This window comes from Eleutherodactylus coqui, chromosome 8, assembly GCF_035609145.1.
Source record: "Eleutherodactylus coqui strain aEleCoq1 chromosome 8, aEleCoq1.hap1, whole genome shotgun sequence".
NCBI lineage: Eukaryota > Metazoa > Chordata > Amphibia > Anura > Eleutherodactylidae > Eleutherodactylus > Eleutherodactylus coqui.
The window spans coordinates 136,758,695-136,781,154 of record NC_089844.1 but is presented as its reverse complement, the minus strand read 5'-3'; the positions used below and the strand labels follow the sequence as shown (position 1 = coordinate 136,781,154).

Here is a 22,460-nt window from a genome sequence, read left to right as displayed (position 1 = left end):
GTAGTGCAGCTAGGGCTTATTTTCAGGGTATGGCTTATATTTCAAGCCTCCCTGAAAATCCTGATAAATCATAGTAGGGCTTATTTTCATGGTAGGTCTGATTTTTGGGAAAACAGGATAGGTAGATATGAGATATATAAAGAGACTGTAGGTACTATAAGAGATAGATAATGAGAAAATATGCAATTATGTTCCAGGAAAGAAGCACCCATCTATGGCTATGATATTCTGACATTCACATACTTCTGGCCATACAGTATATATGTTGTATACCTACTACTAGATACTTATCCACCTTCCCCCATGTGACAGGGTAACTTTACTTCCTACATAGTTGCTAAGTGCCTAATTTTACACAGCACTTCCTGTTATTAAAGATTGTTCCCTGGAAGTCTTATTTCCTTGGAATTGTCTCCATTTTCTATCTAGAGCAGCTGCATGCTCCGTGTCTGTGTGACAGATGACACTCCTACTATCTGTTCTTACTAGCTGTTCTTATTTGTCATCTGGGGGATTTCAAAAGCATGTGTCACGGCGGGTTATCACATTCATACATCAAGAATCTGGGGCTTCTTTAAGAGTAAGACCTTCAGACCTTTTGCTGCGGCTTATATAAGGGTCCTGCTTCTTATAGAGGTCACCTAGATGCTGACCCCTTACTGGACCAGTAGAAGGGGTCAATGGGGGCCGAATCCTATACCCCAAAGCAGAGGCGTAACTTGAAGATTCAGGGTCCCAATGCAAAATATGTAACAGGGCCCCCCAACTATAACGCTTTATTCATAGTACTGGGCTCCCTATATGGAGAAGAGAGGTCCCCTAAGGGTCCTGGGCCCGGGTGCAACCGCATCCCCTGCATCCAACATAGTTACGCCCCTGCCCCAAAGGATTGTCCATTATCAAATGTTGTATTAGGGTAGCTTCACACAAGGCGATTATCGCCCCTATAATTCACTTGGAAACAGTGAATTTGGGTGATAGTCAAGCAGACGGTAACAAGGCTATTTAGCAAAACTAAAATCCAAGCGAATGTCTGCTTGAGATGAATGAAGGCGGGCGTCTACCCGTGTAAAGGTACCTTTAAGACATTCTGGAGTAATAGAGGTAGGGGTTCTAGGACCCATCGTATAAAGCATCTACAGATAGCATTTCTTGCTCTGGAGGACCCAGCACACGTGTGCTTTATATAAGCTGCTTATTGATTTCAACTGTGCAGTACTTCATATTTCCTGTGGGGGTGCTATAGAAAAGTAAGCACTTGCTGCTGGTTTCCCTCACTGATTGCTAGGTGGTCCCGACAGCATGGCATCCTATGATCAGCTTATTTTTAGGAAGCGTTCCTTCTAAAAACAGGGGTTTTCCAAAGCGGACAACCCCTTTAAACAAAATAGTCTGAATTTTAGAGAACTTTTTCTTGGGGAGGTATGATGGAACACATTGGGGTGTAGCCAGACAGATGAGTTGAAGGCTGTAGAAGAAGGTAAGGAATGCCAAGTAAACTACAATCTAACAAGTTGGATTTGCTCTTGTCAGATCCTTTTATCCTCAGAGATAAGCGGCACTATAGTGATATTTGATGGTCACTTATCTCCCTGTTCTACTGAAATACCATGCACATTCAGATAAGCTGATCAGCCATGCTGTAATTCAGTCAACAGCTATGTAATGTCTAAGTCCAGCTTTAAAGGAACGCACACAAAAGGGTACCAGACGAATGAGCGCAGACGAGCAAATATAAAGGCACAAATGAAGCGTACAATAGGCTCACGTACCATGTCAGACAGGAATACTGGTGAGCTGTATATAATAAGCGGGATCTATTCCTTATATTATTATACGCCATATCATAGACATTTATACAAATGGGGATGGAATTTATGATTCGGGAGGGCTCAGGCACTTTAATTATCACGCAATGATCCGCCTGGAGGTGCTGAATGAGTTAAGGAAAGCTCAAAGCACCTGCTGTTAAAGAGACAGCGCACACTCTCTCGTCTCCCTCCCTCCCATACTGTTGACCTAGAAACCAACATCCAGCCTCTAGGACCCAGCTGCAATTAGTCACGTGATACAGAGAAGAAATGGTTAGTGGGGTGCCGAGCAATGGAATAAAATAATGTAAATGGGTGTAGAATAATGTGCATAAAGGAGAGGAAGGTGGTGGGCACGGAGCATGCCCCAATATTGCATAGCTGAGAGGCCCATTTATAAATGTGGTGGTGGTGGGGGGTAACCTGATTGCATGTATAGAGGTGAGCTAGAGACAGGTATACGGTATATGAGAGCACCGTAGAGTGCAGAATAATAGGAGCGAATGGGAAGGGATGATTAGAGTGTCAGCGAGAGGGACACAAGGTTATCACGGGACAGAGAGAGAGATGTGGACATAGAGGAGAAGAATAGACAGCAGAGGAAGGAGGGAGATCAGAAGAGAGAGACGGGATACAGCACAGGGGAGGGGGAGGCAGAGAGGATAAACAGGGAGGAGAGAGACTGTCACAGAGAATAGACAGAGAAAGAAGGATACTGGGAGGGATACGGGAAGAACAAGGAGAGTGAAACCGAGACTCAGGCTTGGGGGATTACAGAGGAATGACAAAAGAGAGACGGCGGAGGAAAGCAGAAGCAGCGGGGATATAGGATACACAGCCGGACGGGGTAATATAGGAGACAGGGGGAGAACAGGAGGACGGGGATATAGGATATACCGGCGGACGGGGTAACATAGGAGACAGGGGGAGAATAGGAGGACGCGGATATAGGGCACAGGGAAGGACAGGCACATAGGAGGTGGCCAGGGATATTGGATATAGACGCGATATAAGATTCATATATAAGAGACGGAATAAGGCTGGGATATAGGATATAGACAAAGGAGACGGGGTTGGATGAGGATATAGGATACGGACAAAGGAGATGGAGATATAGGATAGGGACAAAGGAGACGGGGTAGGATGGGGATATAGAATAAGGACAAAGGAGACAGCACAGGGACATAGGATACGGACAAAGGAGGCGAGACGGGGATATAGGATACGGACAAAGGAGACGGGGTAGGACGGGGATATAGGATAGGCTATGGAGCAGAATATAGGATATGGACAGCAGACACTATAGCGTAAGGACATAGCAGCAGCAGCGTCTCCGAGCTCTGGCTTGGAAGAATACAGACAGGCGGAGGAATAGATGGTGGTGAATACAGATTGTGCAGGTAGTCGGCGACTGGGTTGCTGTATCTCTGGCACCGTATACTGGGGGGCCGCTTAGGACAGGCCCAGCCTATGGAAGGGGCAGGAGGGCAGCTGTGGGATGCCCTCGTCTGATGTGTGACTGGACCATTCATACTGGTACAGAAGCCTCTCCGGGACACCAGGACGCGGGATGAGAGCGGACGGGGGAGGGCTGCCACCTACAATCTGAATACTACTCCTACCAGGTAAGTCACCCCTATAGCTGCACCTCACCCCGTCTTCCAAGGGGGACGTCCCCATAATAGTTTTTCGCTTCCCATAAAAATAAATCTTCCAGTAACATTGTGCCGGTACGTGAGCCAATTGTAAGCTTTTTTTGTGTGCTTGATTAACCCTTTCTACATATCAAACCACAACTTAACCCATTAACCTATTTTTTTTTTTTTGCAAAAGCCTGAAGGAATCTGGTCACATTAACACTTTTCTGCCCGGCAACTGCAGACTATCACGCTGGCTGTCGGAGGCCTGCAGACTGTTGCCATAAGTCGCTTTTAGTGCGATAACCCTCTAAATACCAATCTGAAAACTTGTCGTTTTCTGTATATATACAGCCACCGAAGAAAGGGTTAATTAAGCCCTTCATCATCCTCGCCTCTAACACGCCTGACAGGATACAGAAGTACCTCAGATATGGCGAGGCCGGTCTGCCATGTCACTCCTCCAGGGTGTCTGGCCTGTTTGTACGGAATGACACCTAGCGACCGCGCTGTGTGCATGGAGCGAGCGCAGCTCTGCAGCATTGTGCATTGAGGCTGTGGAAATCAATGGCGAGGGCCCTTACTAATAGTAGTAACTACGGGCTATTAGTCAGACTTTGGACACATTCACGCTTATCGCTGACCGATAATGGCCATTACCGGACCTTACGGTAACATCCACACGCTTATGTACACCATGCGACTACCAGTATTACTACATGTTCCCTCCATTCATCCTACAGGGATATAGCTGAACGTGGACGTTGTCAGGGATACACATAAAACTCTGCCTGTCAGCCATCTTGAAAAATGTCTCACAAAGCAACACATATTTCTTTGTCTCCAAGAAAACAAAGACAATGGGCAGGAGGATGTATACTGTAAGGCTATGGAAGACGTTAACAAAAGGCACGACTAGTCAAACGCCGAGCAATATGAAGTCACACTACAAAGCCATGTAGTCCAAAGTTTGCGGATAGACGCGTAATGGAAATAATTAGCGCAATTGGCAGTTATAATGGCGAGGAGGGTCTAAAAATAAAATTCATATGTTGGCGTTACACCGAGGGTCATGTAGTAATAAATATAGATACGTGTTCCATCTTTGCGGCTCGTTTCGCAGAGAATAGAACCCATTGATTTCAATGGGTTTGCTCACATTTTCGTATTTTGAGCACACATTTCGGTCGTGTGCGAAAAAAAAAAAAATTTGAACGTGCTCTATTTTTTTGTGAATTTATGCTGCCTTAGAGGCCAATGGGAGGTGCGCAATATGCAAGGAAAATCCGTGAAACCATGCGCAATTGCGCTAAAAAAAAGAACACATCTGAAATAAATTAGCCATTTCACTCGGTGCGTTTCTGTGTCTTGCGCAAAAAGTACAGTAAAATACGCTGATGTGCGCGCAAAAAAGCAGCGTTCATTCTACAAAAATGCTACGCTCATGCGCGTAAATACACATACGCTTGTGTGACGCCGGCCCAAGGACTCAATCAGATGATCGTCTACATATTTGGTCCCGGAGAAGTGAACTGATGTGAATCCATAAGTACGGGTCCAGCACTTCTAAAATTGAATTTCACGGAGTGCTATGTTGTTAGTGTAGCGCATCCATGCAAATTGCGTAATTCGATAGTAAGTATATGACAGTGGCTACAGAAATTGCGTAACATGCCGAACTATCGTTCGACGTGTTAAATAATCAGATGCAGCATGCCAAGCATTAGTTTGACACATACTACATCGGTATGTCCGTTTTGCATCCGTATGCATTACAAGTGTGCGTTTTTTCACTTCCATGTGTCATCCGTTTTTTGTCTCACACACAAAAAAATGGAAGAAGACCCAGTTTTTCTCTAGCATTGCTTAACAATGACCCTTGAAAAACAGCGCGCAGGGCTGTCATGCAAGTGCGCCATTTTTTTCGTACATCCATTGGCGTGAATGGGTGACTGTCGTCTGAGAAATCAGACCAGAATAGGACATTCTGCGATTTTCTTACGCCGATCATCAGTCCACATCAAAATAACGCAGGTCTGCATAGGGCATTGACTGTAAGGGTATGTTCACACAGCGGAATTGGACCCACCTCAAAGAGCATATTAAAAATCTGGATCTCACCGCTACGCAGCGTATTTGCGCATGAACAAGTCAAAATTCTTTTTTTTTATTGTTTAAATTTTGCGCTATTGCGCGCGGTTAAAAGAAAAAAGCAGAAAGATAAGTCCTGCCCTATCTTTTCTCGCACGTAGTAATATTGCGCGAGAATCATGCTAGTCAAAACGAAACCAATGCAATCAATGGCTTTGTTTCATCACGTCGCAAAATCATGGCCCTCGATGTACGAAATCCACATGGCATTTCCAACACGGATCTTTGCGTATCTTTTTGAATCAGGGCCTGGTAGTGTCCCGTGCTAAAAAAAAACATTGCATGCGCAATAAGTACATTAAAATACGCAAAAAAGCCTCCTCCATACTGCAAATACATTGCGCTGAGTCACGCGCAATTGCGCATACTCTGGCGTGAATCCGCCTTTGGAGGCGGAAACCGCATGTTAAAATCTGCGTTGGATTCCGCCGTCTGAACACACCCTAGTGGTCAGTGCGCTGTCCATGTGCAGCCCGTTGCAAACAGTGGCAGCACACAGACGTGAAAATCAGTCGTGTGAATACTCCTTTCAGCAGATGGGTGATATTCAGTTTATCGTATGGCTCGGGCAGGACTGGTATAGACAATAAAGGAGCTTGCAGATGTAATGTTACCCTTTGCCGGCTCAGGTGTCCCTATAATCCACCCCTGGGGATGCTGTCTGTTCGGAGCGGTGTCTGTACAGGTGTGCTATGGCTCTGGGGGCTGTCTTCAGCCAGGTGTGCACTGAGGTGCGGCTCTAGGATTAGGGAGGGGGGCATAGACTTTTCATAGATCTCATGGCTGGCGCTTGTGCACGGAGATCTCCCTGAGTAAGTACCTGCTGATACGCTCCAGATAATGTGAATGAATGTAGTTGTGGCTCTGCCCACTGCATGGCGGGCATATAGTGTATTTCCATGGAATACCTGGGTACAGATAACCCGCAGTTTCTTCACATTGGGGTGGTTGCTCATTGGTTTATAGTCCTAAATATTGTCTTTCTGTCCACGTTCAGTATGATGCAGGATGATGTTATCATAGACTAGAATTAGCCTCTGCCTCAGCTTCTTGTGTTATGTAGTCGTCTGGTCTGTTTGTGCTGAGGCTACCTGATATGATCTATGTAGACGACGGCAACCGGTGAATGATATTGATTGTGTGCGACTATGCCGTCATCAATCATTGTCCTATATTTCCAAGAAATCGTTTAGTACATTAGATTTTATTTCTTTGTATAGGCCCGTGGAGGTCATTGCTACCTTTGATCCAGAAGAAGTAGGATTGTGTATGGCATATAGGCAGCTCGTGTCTGTATGACATATCAAGGTTGCATAGCTGTCAGTTCAGGCAATCATTTAATGATGTGATTACATTGTAAAGTCCAGGTCAAGATCTGTTGATCCAGAATAAGTAATATTGTGTATGGCATATAGGTAGATCTTCTCTGTATGACATATCAAGGTTGCATGACTGTTGGTTCAAGCAATCATTTAATTATGTGCTTAAATGGTCAAACCCAGGTTGGAATCTGTTGATCCAGAATAAGTAGAACTGTGTATGGCATATAGGCTTGTCTTGTATATATGCCATATCAGAGTATCAGTATTGTAAGTGCAAGCAATCATTTAAAGGAACTGTCCTGTTTTGAGACAAAATTCTGTCCTGGGACCCAAAGGGGTGGGAGGCATAATGTATATAGTTATTCTTCTTTGCCGTCCCTCTGATCATGTTTTAAACCTGTCAGACACAATCTTTGGACTATCTAATCCTCACAGTGCATTGGTAGTGTTAGACTACCGATGCACTATATCTTCTCTATGATTGGCCAGAGCTGCTGATATGATTAGTACTGGCCAATCAAAAAGCAGTGCAGTGTATAGTAGGTAGTTAGAAAATTGCTGCAACCTTCTTAGACAGACAAAAACAGGTCTTGAACCCGGCAGAGAGGAACAACTTCAGGCAATATACCTCCCTGTATAACGATCCGGTTCAGGTTTGGAGTCCTTTGTTGCAACCGGTGCCGATCGGTTAGGGAAGCCAGAGGTTGGTAAACAAGTAGGTATAAGTTTACAGTACAGAGGAGCAAGCAGGTAGCATAGTCAGGGAAGTCAGAGGTTGGTACACAGGTAGGTATAGCAGGTAGCAGTATGGAGGAGCGCATCAGGTGGGAAGAGCTTTACTACAGGCTGGGAGTACAATAATATCCCAAGAATGGGAGGTGCCAGCCTAGGTAATATAGGGTGCGCAATCATGGGGTGGAGCCAAACAGGAACTGGGTTAGCAGGAGCAAGGAATGGGAACTGGTTCAGCAGGGGAGCTGTTCAACAGTCTGATAGCTCACTGGGGAGAGGTGTTGCCTGGAGGTCCCAGGTTCGAGTCCCAACACCCTTCCCTTCCGGTCCTGGGACAGATTTATGTCCAAAAATCGGAGGACCACCTTTATGATGTGATTGCATCTTATGCTGTGTTGATCCAGAAAAAGTGGAGTTCTTAAATGGTTCACACTTAAATGGTACTGATTTGGCTGTGGCTTTTGTTACAGATCTGCTGTGAATTGTAACCCTTGTATTTCAAGAGTTGTAATCTGCAGCATAAGTAGACTTGCTGAGCACTTCGAATCTGCAACGTTTTTCAAAAATAATGCAGATTCAGTGTGGAAATTTTCCTTTCCATGTGCAGATTTTCTAAATCTCCTCCATACGCCCGTATACTGTAAATGCTGTGGAATCTCCGCAGGAAAATCTGATGCTGAGATTCCGTAGCACTGCCGCTGTGTGTGAAGCTGCCTTAAGGTACGTTCCTTTGTACAAGAACTGGCACAGATTTTCTGCAGTGGAAAAGCTATGTCAAATTCTGTGTCAAAATATTCAACCTTCAATCGAAAGGGTGAAATCTGCTGTGAATCCATGACAAAATCCACACCAAATGATGTGGATTATGAAGAGGATTTTGGTGCGGATCGGAACCAAAACCTCAGTGCAAAATCTGCTACATGTGAAGTACCATTAGGGGAAATCTGTTAGTACCAAGAAACCCCTATCAGAGCAATTGTGAAAAATTCTGTCACCACTAGATGGAGCTCACTGCATACAGATTTATCATTAAAGTCAATCGTAGACGTATATACTCCTGCGTGGTGAGCTCCCTCTAGTGGTGGTTGATTAGAATTATTCTGCATGCCTTGAGAACTCCTGCTCCCATCTAGATCGGTGGTCAGTTTGTAAATGATGGCCGTCATAGTTGGCACTACTCTTGTGCACAGTGGCATTAGACATTTGTGTGATTGCGTAGACAAGCCTATAAATCAATGCACCCCTTTAAAAACCCTTTATTTTATTACAGTGATACAATTATACTAATGAGCTGTTTGTCACCATCCATGGCACTACTAGTTATAATCAGACCCAACCGTACAGCCTATATATGGCCATTGTTTACTACACCCATATACGTGACTCCCCCGTAAATGCTGTTCTCTCGCTCGCTGTGTGCAAGCATTAGCTTGGTGCTGCACTTGTAGGGTTAACGCTACCGTTAGGTAATCTATAAAATATCTGCTCAGGTATGAGGCGTTCAGGAACCTGACACTTTGCAGACAATGAGGCCGAGGAAGGAATTCAATATGCTTCATTTTTCCCAGCGCTCTCCCTCCGCAGGGCGAGATGTGACGAGAGGACGCTCTGTACTCGAATCCTATATATCAAAGAGACACAGGGTTCCAGTTGTGCATTAACTCCCTGCACGCCGCCATGTAAAGGACGCTCTGTACCCTGATCATCTACAGGACGCTCATTAGGCAGATTGCATTGTTCCTGTCGGCACACGGTGACACAGTGACCGAGATTGGGAGTCGGAAAGGTTAGAGCGATGCTTCATGTCATTTATGTGTTGGAGCTCTTTAATGCATCCTACTGGCAGGTGGATGGCACATTATGTAGAGGTCTCATTAGGCCGGGGTCATATATGGTGCCTGTGTCGCCGTTTTATACTTAATACAACAACCCTGCAGGCTATTCAATGTAAAACGATGTCAAATGATATAGCGAATGGCCACTTTATTAGAAACCCGCACCTAGTAGAGCGTTGGACCTCCTTTGGTCTTCAGAACCGCAGTAAGGTATAGATTACACAAGGCGTTGGGGTTGCTCTGCAGGAATATCGGCCCCTGTGGACAGGAAGCATCTAGTAGTTGCTGCAGATTAGATGGAGATTCTGGCAGGTTCTGATCAGATAGCAGGAAGGGGTCATCAATTCATGCTGCTTGTGCCAAATTCTGACCTCCCAAATTCTGGGCTCCCTACTCAGTTATGTACCATGTTGAATACCCAGGGCCATGTGTACGCCATTGACCTAAATGCAATTGCAAAGTCGTGACCACCTGAAGCACTGGATTCCAATGCATTAGTTCAGATGGGCGATTTTCTGGTGCGCATTCTAGCCAGCCGCTTTTACACCAGCCGGAAAAGATAGGTCTTGTCCTATCTTTTACCGGAATTCCCCGGTTGTTCCCATAGACTCCTATGGGAGTCTATGAGAGCTGTCAGGATAGGGAAGGGGGAAGAAGTTTAGCAGAGCTTAACTCTCTCCTCCCGGCCAACGGTATTCCGGGTTGCGATTTATATGCGCCGCACCCGGCCGTCTGAATGGGCAAAAAAATGGGAGATGCAGCCACTACTTGTTCGCAGCTGCCTCTCATTTACACAATTTTCAGCCGCGATTTGGGCACCCGAAAATCGCAGCACCAGTGTGAAAGAGCCCTCAGGATAAGGCTTTATTCACACGAGCTATGTAGCCGCGTTTTCATACCCTGCTGAAAAACGCGACCATCTGAGGCATTGGATACCAATACAATCGTTCACGTGGGCGATGTTGCGGCGCAAACAATCACCCAGTGTGGAAAAATAGCACATATGTGACCGAAATCGGTGGGCACTAGAGATGAGCGAACGTACTCGTTTCGAGTACTTACGCACCCGAGTACCACCATTTTCGAGTACTTCAGTACTCGCGCGCAAAGATTCGGGGGGCGCCGGGGGGCGGGGAGAGGAGTGGCGGTGCGGGGGGTAGCAGCGGGGAACAGGGGGGAGCCCTCTCTCTCTCCCTCTCCCCCCCCACTCCCCACTGCTACCCCCTGTGCCGGCACGCCGCCCCCCGAATCTTTGCGCGCGAGTACTGAAGTACTTGAAAATGGCGGTACTCGGGTGCGCAAGTATTCGTAACGAGTACGTTCGCTCATCTCTAGTGGGCACTTTTCTTACGCGCAGCCGGAAAAGATAGTTCTGGTTCTATCTTTTGACCAATATACGGCTGCGTCTCCCATAGACTCCTATGGAAGCTGGAAAAATAGGGAGGGGGAGGGAGTTTAGCAGCGTCCAACGCAGGGAAAAGCTTACAGGTGCCTCTATTTAGGCATTTGAAGTCATTACGAGGGTTTATGCCGAGCGATGGATTTCCAGGCTGCGGTGTATTTTTTCACTAATACATCGCACCCGGCCGTGTGAATGGACAAGAAAGCGCAAATTAAGCTTGGGACTAGATTGTGTCATTTCTTCATTCACGTGATTTAACAGCGTATGAAGGAGCTCTTAGGCATCAATGTTACATCAGTGAACTGCAGTACCAGGTACATGCTGATGAGCCGCTGTGCGCATGTATGAAGTAGCCGCAGCTGCTCATTGTGCTGATTGAGTTTGGATCCCTACGATCCGTATTGAAGTGTCAGAGGACCCATTTAACAGATTTTTTTGAATAAAATTAACTCATAAAAATTTTTTGGGGAAATTTACCTATACCAGCGTTTTATACCCCAGTCTAAAGAGTGCCCCATAGTGAAGGGTGCTAAGTTTATTAAAATAAGGAAGATAGAACAATACCTCTGCAGTGCCACCTTTTGGAAGGCAGCACTTCTGCAAATCAATGTCCAAGCCTTTGTACAGGTCTTCATAACAATGATTGGAAATTGAAAATCAGAAAACCATACACAGACAGCTGTTTCGGGGTTTTTGCCCCTCATCAGTGTGCGGTAGGTTTGTGACTTGGCTAGTGAGAGGCCTGTTATGTGGGTTGGGAAGGGTATCATCTCTTCTTAAGGAGAGAACCTAGAAGGTGTGTGGAGACTTATAAGGCCATTCATGCTCCTCTGGGAAATATGCTAATAAGGAAAATGGAACAATACCTCTGCAGCGCCACCTACTGGATGGCAGCATTCCTGCAAATCAATGTCATACCCTTTATACAAGTCTTTATAACAATGGTAGGGAATTGAAGATTTATTAAGAGGCACGCATCTCTTAATAAGCTTGGCACACATTTGACCAGTACAGTATTTGCGCCAGACTGAATCTGACAGGCCTGACTAGCCACACCCCTTTTTGGCTAAGCCCTGCCCACTTTTAGAAAAGTGGGTATCAGAATACATAAAGGTCCAAAAGTTGCACTTTTATGTGCAGAAGGGTGTTGTGCAAAAATTTGTGACTTTTTTACACCATAAATCTGGTGAAGGGTGGAGATTGTTAAATTCCTCTGATTATTTTACAAACTTCGCTGGGGTTAACCAGGGTCATAGGGGTAAAAGTGAAATAGAAGACAGCGATTTTTCAACAATTACCATTTATGTTATATCCACTGATCATGCCATAAAAGTCAGGTTGGTTAGGGGTCTGACTATATAGCGTGGTTGGTCTCAGCTGCAGAGAAGTGACTACACATGTACAGTCACTCTTCATTATACTCTGTGGATGATAAGGAGACAACCAAGAGAGTGGTTGGAACCCATTGATTAGACTAGCCATAAAAGTCAATTAATGGAAAACCCCTTTAAGCACCACTATACACTAACCTACCAAAAGTAAATAGACACCTGAGCAAAAATCAAAAGTAGTATTTAGTTCCATATGTTGATACTTAGTGTGACCTCCTTTGGCCCTAATAACATTGACTACTCACCTGCTAACGTCTGAAACACTTCATTTGGCATTTCCCTCCATTCATCCTGCAAATGTCCGGCAAGTGCTCTCAAAGAAGATGGAACTGTCCATATTTCCTGTACCGATGTTCCAGTTCATCCCAAAGATGCCTAGTAGGGTTCAGGCCAGCCCAATTGTAGAACATCCAAATCCTCAAACTAGAAGGTCAGGCTTCACCTCCGTGTTCATGGTTTTTGTCACTACAACCAACGGACCAAGGCCATGCCACGTAAAACATCCCTCCATGCTTATCTGTTGGTACAACACACTCAGGCAGAAGGTGTTCCCTAGCATCCTCCCCACCCAGGTACGTCTATCTGATGTGAAGATGGAGTAGTGTGATTAATCACTCCATAGAACATTCTGCAATTGATCAACTGTAGATGGGCAGAAGCATATTCTATGAGAGACCTCACCAGACATTTGTGGGATGACTGGAGGGAAATACCAGCTGAAGCGTATCAGATGTTAGTAGAAGGCATTCCACGGAGAATATCCAATATCATTAGCGCCAAAGGAGCCCCACTAAGTATTAACATATAGAAATAAATACTACTTTTGATTCTTACTCAGGTGTCCAATTACTTTTGGCCATATTGTATATAAAACCAGTAATGCTAAAATGGGGTAAGTTTTTCATTAAATGTACTGTCGACACACACTAACATATTTATGACATCTCCAGTCATGGTCCAGCTCTGGGTTTGTCCCCCTTCCTGTACACTTGACAGTCTCCAAGCTATACTGAGCCTTGTCAGCTTGTACATTTGATGAATCTATCTCATAGCATGAAATAGTGGTGTGCTGTCAGATGTACTGCTCATCAGCGGAGCTGAAGAACGGCTAAGTATGGAGGGCAGAGGAGAGGATAATGGCATTTGCGCATAGTAGGAGAATCGCTACTGCACTACCTGAATGTTATATTAATATTACAGATGACCTTATCTGGTCTGTGTTGACCTTCAAATGTTATTCAGCCTCATTAAAGTGATGTCATTGTTTGGATGCAATGATGTCATCAACCTAAGCCTTGAGACTTAAAGGGAATTTTTCAGTAGATTCATGCTGTCCTGACCACTGACTGAATTTCACATTACAAAGAATTATGTCCTAGGGCTTCGACAGATGAGCGTGTAATGTAATATGCTCGCTCCTGCGCAATTTATTTTACGCAGTAAACAAGTGTATTTATCACTTGTGCCTAGAATCAAAGAATGGTAGAGTTGGAAGGGACCTCCAGGGTCATCGGGTCCAACCCCCTGCTCAGTGCAGAATCACTAAATCATCCCAGACAGATATTTGTCCAGCTTTTGTTTGAACACTTCCATTGAAGGAGAACCCACCACCTCCCATGGTAACCTGTTCCACTCATTGATCACCCTCACTGTAAGAAAGTTTTTTCTAATATCTAATCTGTGTCTCCTCCCTTTCAGTTTCATCCCATTGCTTCTAGTCTTTTCCTTGTGCAGATGAGAGTAGGGCTGATCCCTCTGCACTGTGACAGTCCTTCAGACATTTGCAGACAGCTATTAAGTCTCCCCTCAGCCTTCTTTTTTGCAAGCTAAACATTCCCAGATTCTTTAACCGTTACTCACAGGACATGATTTGGAGACCGTTCACAATCTTGGTAACTCTTCTCTGAACTTGCTCCAGTTTGTCTATGTCTTCTTTAAAGTGGGGTGCCCAGAACTGGACACCGTATTCCAGATGAGGTCTGACTAAGGAAGAGTAGAGGATGATAATGACCTCACATGATCTAGACTCTATGCTTCTCTTAATACATCCCAGAATTGTGTTTGCCTTTTTGGCTGCTGCATCACATTGTTGACTCATGTTCAGTCTATGATCTATTAGGATACCCAAGTCTTTTTCACATGTGCTGCTGCTCAGCCCAATTCCTCCCATTCTGTATGTGCTTTTTTCATTTTTCTTGCCCATTTGTAGGACTTTGCATTTCTGCTTGTTAAATACCATTCTGTTAGTCGCTGCCCACTGTGCAAGCTTTTCTTGATCTTTTTGAATACTCTTTCTCTCTCTTCACTAGTGTTATATATGGAGCATATTTACGCAGGCACCGCTTGTTCACACAGGCAGGGTAATCACCCCGCCCTGATTTTAAAAGGCTAATTTGCCTAACGAAGCGCAGGCAGATGTGCATGTTTGCGCACCTCCTATAGACTTCTATGGAGGTTTATGGTGCGCAAAACGCAGTAATATAGGTCAGGTCCTAGTTTTTGCTGCCGCGAAAAACAACGCGCTAAAGAAAAAAGAGAGTGAGAATGAACCTCATTGAAATCAATGGTTTTTTCTCTCCACGTTACGTATGCAGCAATATTCTACACGTATAATCGTGGCATTTCACGCTCATCTATTGAAGCCTTTAGGCCAGTTTCAGATGAGAGTATTTTAACATATCCTTAAGGATGACTACCCACTAGCGTTTGCGAATTTGCTGCGTTTTTTTCCCCAGGTGTCCATGGGGCTTTCTAATGTTAAAAACATCGTGCAAAATCGCAATTTAGCGCAAAATCGTGATTTTGCGCAATGCGATTTTAACATTAACAAGTCTCATAGACCCCTGGAGAAAAAAAACGCTGCGAATTTCACAGTGAAAAAGAACTGTAGTGGGTAGTCACCCTAATACGGATCTCTATTACGCACGTGTAACTGAGGACATTACAACCGTAGGTCATCAGTATTTGGTTTTCTTTTCTACTGTACAAGTGCTGATCTGTGTTTTCTCAATAGAAAAGAATACCAATACGCAGGCAAAAATGCAAAAATGGGCTATGCCGTGTTTTAAAAGAATGGCCGTGAAAAATATGGCCATGAGAGTACATACGTGGATTTACATTAGCTCCATATTATGGTCCTCAAAATATGCACTAAATATGGAGCTAAAATACACTCATCTGGTAGTGGCCCTAGGCCCAATGTCCACAGACGGATTTTTGCTGCGGAATCCAGAGCGGGCGTTCCGCTTCAGATTCCGCAGCAATAACCCTCCATAGCACCTTACGGAAAATTGATTCTTCCAATTGTGGTTTCCGCTTGCGAATGAAAAATCACAGCATGCTCCAATTTACTGCGGTTCCCGCACGGACAGCTTCCATTGAAGTCAATGGAAGCCGTCCAACCCGCGGCCTGTTCGTAATTAACATTGCGGATGGGCCGTGGATTCCACGGGAAAAGCTGGAGATTTAAATAAAAAATCCGTACTGTGCATGTCCGATGGCGAGCCGTGCGGACCATCCGCAGTACAGAAAAAGCAAGAAGACGCGAGGTATGTGCGGACGCTGCTGCCAGCAGAGTCGGATCCTGCTGCAGGTTTCCGCCCGTGGACAAATCAAATTCGCATGTGTGCGTGGAGCCGAGGACGCTCCATGCTTTCCTATGGGCAACTTGAACAGCGGATCTCCCGTCCGGGTGCTTATTGCGGATTCCGCAATTCAAATCCGTCGGTGTGCATGAGGCCTTAAGCAGACGTCTGACTTTTGTGCTACTTGTTGATCGCTAGAACAAATAGGCAGTGACGCCAGGTTGCACATTGACTGTTGACTATAGTGAACCTGCCATGTGGTATCAGGTGAAAGTCAATTAAAGCTGGCAGGAGAGGAAGTGGCACAGTGCCATCCTAGCACCCTGGAAAATAGTTTATATAAGAAATATGAATTTTTGGTTTGACGCTTGCTTCTTTACACCAAATTACTGATATTGCTGTTTCTCGCATGTTAATCCTTTGTGAGTGTATTAGTGGCCTTACAAACACGTATGGATACTGCAGAAATGATTCCCTCTCTGACATACTATGTTATCAATCATTCAGAGAAGAGAAAAGCAGCGATTATCATGGAGAAACATGTGCCACAATGATAAATACGTGCAACCGGGACGGATCCTGGGAATAAATGAGCTGTCAAGAATGATGAAAGACTGAAAAACATATATACAGTATGTATATAGTACACACAAAACAACCTGCCAAATATTTGGACGTCCCCCTTGTGTTGCCAAAAGAGTTCTGAGCCATCAAAACATGGACTCCAGAAGACTTCTCAAGGTGGCTGGTATTAAAGGGGTTTTACTACCAAAGATATTTATCCGCTATGCATAGGCCAGAGGATGTCTTATTACTGGGGATCTGAACACCAGCAATCCTGAGAACGGCGCCCCCGAATGTCCCATGACTGGAGCAGTGGTCCAAAAGTGAAATCAAGTCCGGAGATAGACTGGACTCAGGAGAGTTTAAGCTGGAAGGGACTGTCACTTCGGAACTTACCTCTATGCATTGCTATGTCATTGGGTGTTTCCGCAGAAAGTTCCTGGAGCAGCGATTGCAAATGTAAGGCTGGTATAAGGGAGATGTAATTGGCCGCGACCACATTACTGTGTCCTTATGCTTCAACTCAACTTTAATTTAAGTAATATTGCGGCTTTCGGAAACGCATCAACAGATCAAACTGTATGATGGACTTTGGCAGTATGAAACTGATGTCCCCTGTTCTCTCATGCAAATGTAGGACTGGTGACCTCTTAACCAGCGTAGCTGACACGGAGGAGATTCTGTGGCTTTCTAACCCAGAGTTTCCTAAAATAAACCATAGTGTCCCGGAAAGACTATCTTCACACTGGAGCAGCCACTGAAGAAGGCTATCTGCACACCACCAATTTCTTCTTATGTCACAAGTGTCTCCGATCCCAATGCTTTTATAGGCTTTTCCAACTCGCGCAATAGTGCATATCTCAGTCTTGTACCACTTCGATCTGTCGTCCATTAAAGTGACAGTTCTTTGAATTAACAGTGAGACAATATACTACCTGTTACGTCCATGCGACGTACTAAAGTGCCAGACCTCAGCACGGACGCAAGATGGTGTCCTAATAAAACAGCAACAAGTCTCATAATGTTGCATAGATCAATTACACCTCTCCAGGTAAACATGGAAGGACACCTATCCCTTACTAATCAGGGAAAGTGGGGAACCCTTGCCTAAAAGCAGGGCGATTGTCCTGATAAGGACAGCCCCACTGACTTCATCTGGGACCTGGCTATCCCTGATTAGGAACTTGGAGAGATGTACAAAACACAGGTAGGACACAACACTGTTTACACACACTGAACACAGAACATGACAGTTCACACCTCATGTCTGGCCATCTGCACAGACATAGAGAACATGTCACTGTCCACACCAACACACAAGGTCATTCACACCATACAGCACATGTCTGGCCACCTGCACAGACATACAAAACATGTCGCTGTTCACACCAGGTCATTAATACCACATAAAACAGGAACCCGACCCAGAACTCACATGCATACAGATAGTAAACCATAGCTAGTCCAAGTGTCCTCACACCAAGGGGAGGACAGTGTCAGGCATCACCCATCTGACACACACATAAGACATCAGACGTCTGGAGGCCGCACCCACCAAGGGAGAAGGAGAAATCTGCAGGTGTATGCACCACTGCAGTCACCGTACCACACTCTACTCGATGCACGCACCCCAGTGCGTGTCCAGACCATCCTCAGGGAAGGTGAGACAGACACTCAGACAAGCATGCATAACATGTGATTTTCTCACTATATTTTCATTGACAACAAGGGCGATATCGCAGAAAGATGAAATTCATTGGTTTCATAATAATGTGTATTCACTCACTCTTACAGCTCGAGAAAATCGCCAGATTTTCTTGCCAGTGTGAAGGCGCCCTAACTTAACCAAACATGTCAATAGTATAAATATGATGGGGTTTACTGGCACCCCATGAGAAAGGCTTGATTGCCACTCCCTTCACTTCTATGGTAGAAGCAGATATTAATGCACTCTGTAATCTCTGCCTGTCCCATAGAAGTGAATGGAAAGGTGGTCAAGCATGCGCACCACTGCTCAATTCAAAGGGGCATTCGGGGGAAGGAGGGGCTGATTGGACACCCAGCGATCAGACATTTATGCCTATCCTGTGGATAGGCATAAATGTCTTTGACAGTATGATCCCTTTAACTTCTACAGCAGTTAGTGCTACAGTAGTTATTCTATGGGATCGAAGTAGACGGGCAACCTTTGTTTCCTACATGCCTCAACAAGTCTTGGGCTTCATGACCCTGTCACCGATTAACTGGTTGTCCTTCCTTGGACCACTTTTGGTAGGTATTAATCATTGTATACTGGGAACGCTGCAAAAGACTAGCCGTTTGGAGATTCTTGGACCCAATCATCTAAACATCATAATTTGGCCCTCAGCACAGTCACTGAGAACCTTGCAGTTGGCATTTTTCCTGCTTCCAATACATCAACTTCAAGAACTGACTGATCATTTACTACCTAATATATTCACAGCAGACAGGTGCCATTGCCACTAGATGAACAATGTTATTCATCTCACCTTTCTGTGGTTTTACTGTCATGGCTGATCCAAGTATAATGTATTACACAATAATAATAGGTGGTTTGCTAAGCCCAGGGGATTTGGGATCAGGTTGTTGGTCAACCCAATGACTTACCTGAGGGCATACTGTGCAGTGTCCGTGTAGCGGGCCCACAGCCGAAGAGATGGCGGAGTAAATAGTGGCCTTGTCATGGTGGCGCTACAATCTCCCCCCCTGGGGGTAGCTCGGGACCCGTCCAAGTTACTGCCGGGGGAGGTCACAGGGAAAGTGTAAACGGAGGTTACCTGCAATCTTCTTGTCACTCATGATGCCACCGTTCCGTCCTCTGCGGTGAATCTTGATGGTGAAATAAACAATTGTCAGGCACAAAGTACATTCCTAGAAGGTGGTGTGACAGGGAGGACTTATTGGGGTAATCCACAGTCTTAGTTATCTGTGTGATCCTGCTCCCAGCGACTCTCCTTCTCTCTCCAACTCTCTACCGGTCAACAGTTATGCTTCTGGGTCTCTCTCTCTTAAGCAACGGTCTCTCTCTCTCTCTCTCACAGTCAACTCTCCAGAACACTCTTTGCAAGAAGACCACCTCATTAACTAACTCTCAGACAGACTTGCATCCACCTTGCAAATACATATATCCAACATGGTCACTTGACACACAAATTGAAACATTTTCCAGACATAACCCTGACATTAACCCATTCAGTGCTGCAGAGATGCAATGCACATACCAAATGCACACTATATATAAGATACTTACAAGACAAATGGCACGAGACAGACATTTAACATTATGAAGGGGCCCCACTAACTCTGGGCCACCACAGTTGTACAGTCTGTCTCTTGAAAAAGTCCGGATTGCAGAGGTTGGTCAGAACCAGTTGATGTAGTAGTGAGCTGATGGGCCGCGATGACATATTGAAGCGCTAACATGAAATCAATGCTGTAACAACTTTAATAATGGAACTCGGCTATGCCTCTTCAGCGTCTGCGTGAACTCCGATGCCAGGGATCAGCATCGGTAAACAGGCTCTCATTATGGCATCTATTCTCTGCACCTCGCAGAGGGACTCTGGGTCAACATGTTGCTCTCTAGTTGTAGTTCCAATGGGAGTTCTCGCAGGTTGCTACTTGTCACCAACAGCATCTGCTAGAATGGTTTATCTGCTCATTTCTCTTCCACAAACATTTAGCTGTGTGACAAGGAGAAAAGGGGGCGCAGCAGACAAAAGGGGAGTAGTAATCGTGGGTGGTGCCAAACAGCACATTGGCAGAAGACCATGCCTTTATGAAAGGGATCTAGCTAGTGACGTGGCTGCAGGCGTTGAAGGTTGACCTGAGGGTGCTGTCCCCAGACTAGGGGAACAGCGGAAGAGTGATATCCAGGGGGATGAAGATGCAAGTACAAGAGGACTGAGAATGATAGACCATGTGCAAGGAGAGGGAGACTCCCAAAGCTGCTAGACATGTAAGACCGGTCCAATGACAGTAGTGTGCGCACACTAAGGACAGTGAGTGACTATGACGGACGGATGCATCCCAGGGAGTATCTCCCCAAAAGGGACCGTGATTCTGGCAAATCGTGACATGCGGATGTGGTGACCAGTTCTGTACCTGTTAGTTAGTGAGTGATGTGAGGTTGAATGATTTATGATGCAAAGTGTAATGTGACGAGGGACAGGGCACTTCAGGGATGGCAGCGCTACACGCCAAAGCAAGATGATGTGAGATTCATATGAGAAAAATGTACTTGAGACTTTGGTTCACACCTACGTTGCATGTGAATCTGCTATGATGCGAAGCTTCTGAACTTTAGTGACATACTCTGGCACCTACAGTGCATTAGGACGCGAAGGTGACATGCGGTAATACGGAGCACAAGGATGATGGTGGAGCAATACTAGGATGATGGATGGTAGCGAAGTGACCAGTCACCCTGAGGAAAGTGACGAAGATGCTACGGAGTACAGAGAGAGCAATGCTGAAATAGCTGTTGCAAGTCTGAATTTCCATTATTATGTCGCCTCAGCCCCTGTCTGTCATTGCCGCGCCATCCTGAACCTGCGTTGCACCACCACCCACAACGGATTACATATTTGGCTTAGTTGGCAGGATGGCGCCAGCGGTGGTGGCAGAGGGCGGCGAACCCCTGATGGTGCAGTTATGTCACATTGCCAAGGACTGACAACTTTAAAGCAGGGGGGTATGTAAGGGGATAGCGAGTAATGCTGGGTACAGTCAGTGAACAATGTAATGCGTACGGATTTATGATGCAATGTGTACTGCGACAGGGCACTTTGGGTGTGGCAGCGCTATGGACAGATGAGAGACGGCAATGCTGTAAGGAGAGATATTAGTATCTGTGAGATAATGTTAGCATTTTTGGTGCATTGGAGGCCGCAGTGATACTGTCTGAGATTTAGTGAAGTACACTGGCATCTATAGTGCATTAGGCCGTAATGTGGGCATGCCATGGACCTTCGGTAATGGGGAGTACACTGGTGGTTGTGGAGCAATACAAGTATGATGGATAGTAATATGGTAGCGAAGTGTCCTGTCACCCTGAGAAAGGAGAAAAATGTACCCCTGCCCCCTTGGGGCATTTCACCCGCATGTTGTGGAACTCTAAGAAGGAGATATGTTACATGTGTGATACCTGGTTAATTATGCAACGTTTGGAGAGTAAACACTAATTATCACGCTCGTTCAGTAAAATATATTTTTTTATATAAAATATATTGCCTCCGCCTCCATCAGTCATCGCCGTGCCATCCTGAACCTGTGTCGCAGCCGGACCCGGTTACACAAGTAACAGGGGAACCCTGTTACAAGAACTACCCCAATAATCATCAGCAGTAGCCATACTTGTGTGCTCAGGAGTGTAAATCAGGTTCAACCAATGGTCCGGCTTACAAAATGGCGTCCGCCTCCTCTTCTGTACAGTATGTGGCTGCTTCAGGCCCAAATGCACTGCTGCTTGCATTCAATTGTATATACTACATGGGGTTTACCAATAAGTCAGTGTTTCTGTTCCACGGACATCACGCATGAGTGATAAGATAAATGGGCTGTGTTTCTCAACAACAATGGGGCACGGGGGACTCATTATATATTAAGTGTAAGACGGGAATATCGACAGGACTCCAAGTTTATACACTCAGCTCTTTCTGCCTTCCCTCGAAATCTATTCTATTATCAGGTCTTCCTTTTCACATTCATTAAGAGGAAATGTATGGCCTTCCGCACAGGAGAGCAGCCATTTTGTAGGTTGCTTCATTTCATAAATCCGCAGCTAAATGGCAAGGAGCAAATAGGTTGGCAATTCCAAATTTTCAGTTATAACTAATTAGAATGTACAGAATTGGTCAAGAAGCTGTCAAGATGTAACCTAAGAGCTGGTCCCAAAGGAGCTGACACTTTAAAGTGGAAGAGCTCCACCACTTATAAAGACATACTGCATGTAGTACACAGACAGAAGACAAGTGGACTACATGAAATTTTGGTAAAATTTTTGTGTGTG

The 22,460-nt window shown here is 45.3% G+C and overlaps 1 protein-coding gene across 1 annotated transcript in view; it reads left to right on the top strand.

Annotated features, from left to right (window-relative positions):
* Positions 1-2,518: 2,518 nt before the first annotated feature.
* SBK1 (SH3 domain binding kinase 1) overlaps positions 2,519-22,460 on the top strand; it is a 33,101-nt gene continuing 13,159 nt past the window's right edge. Inside the window, exon 1 of the mRNA XM_066576507.1 lies at positions 2,519-3,436. The gene's annotated coding sequence lies outside the window, so the exon portion shown is untranslated. The remainder of the gene's footprint in view (positions 3,437-22,460) is intronic.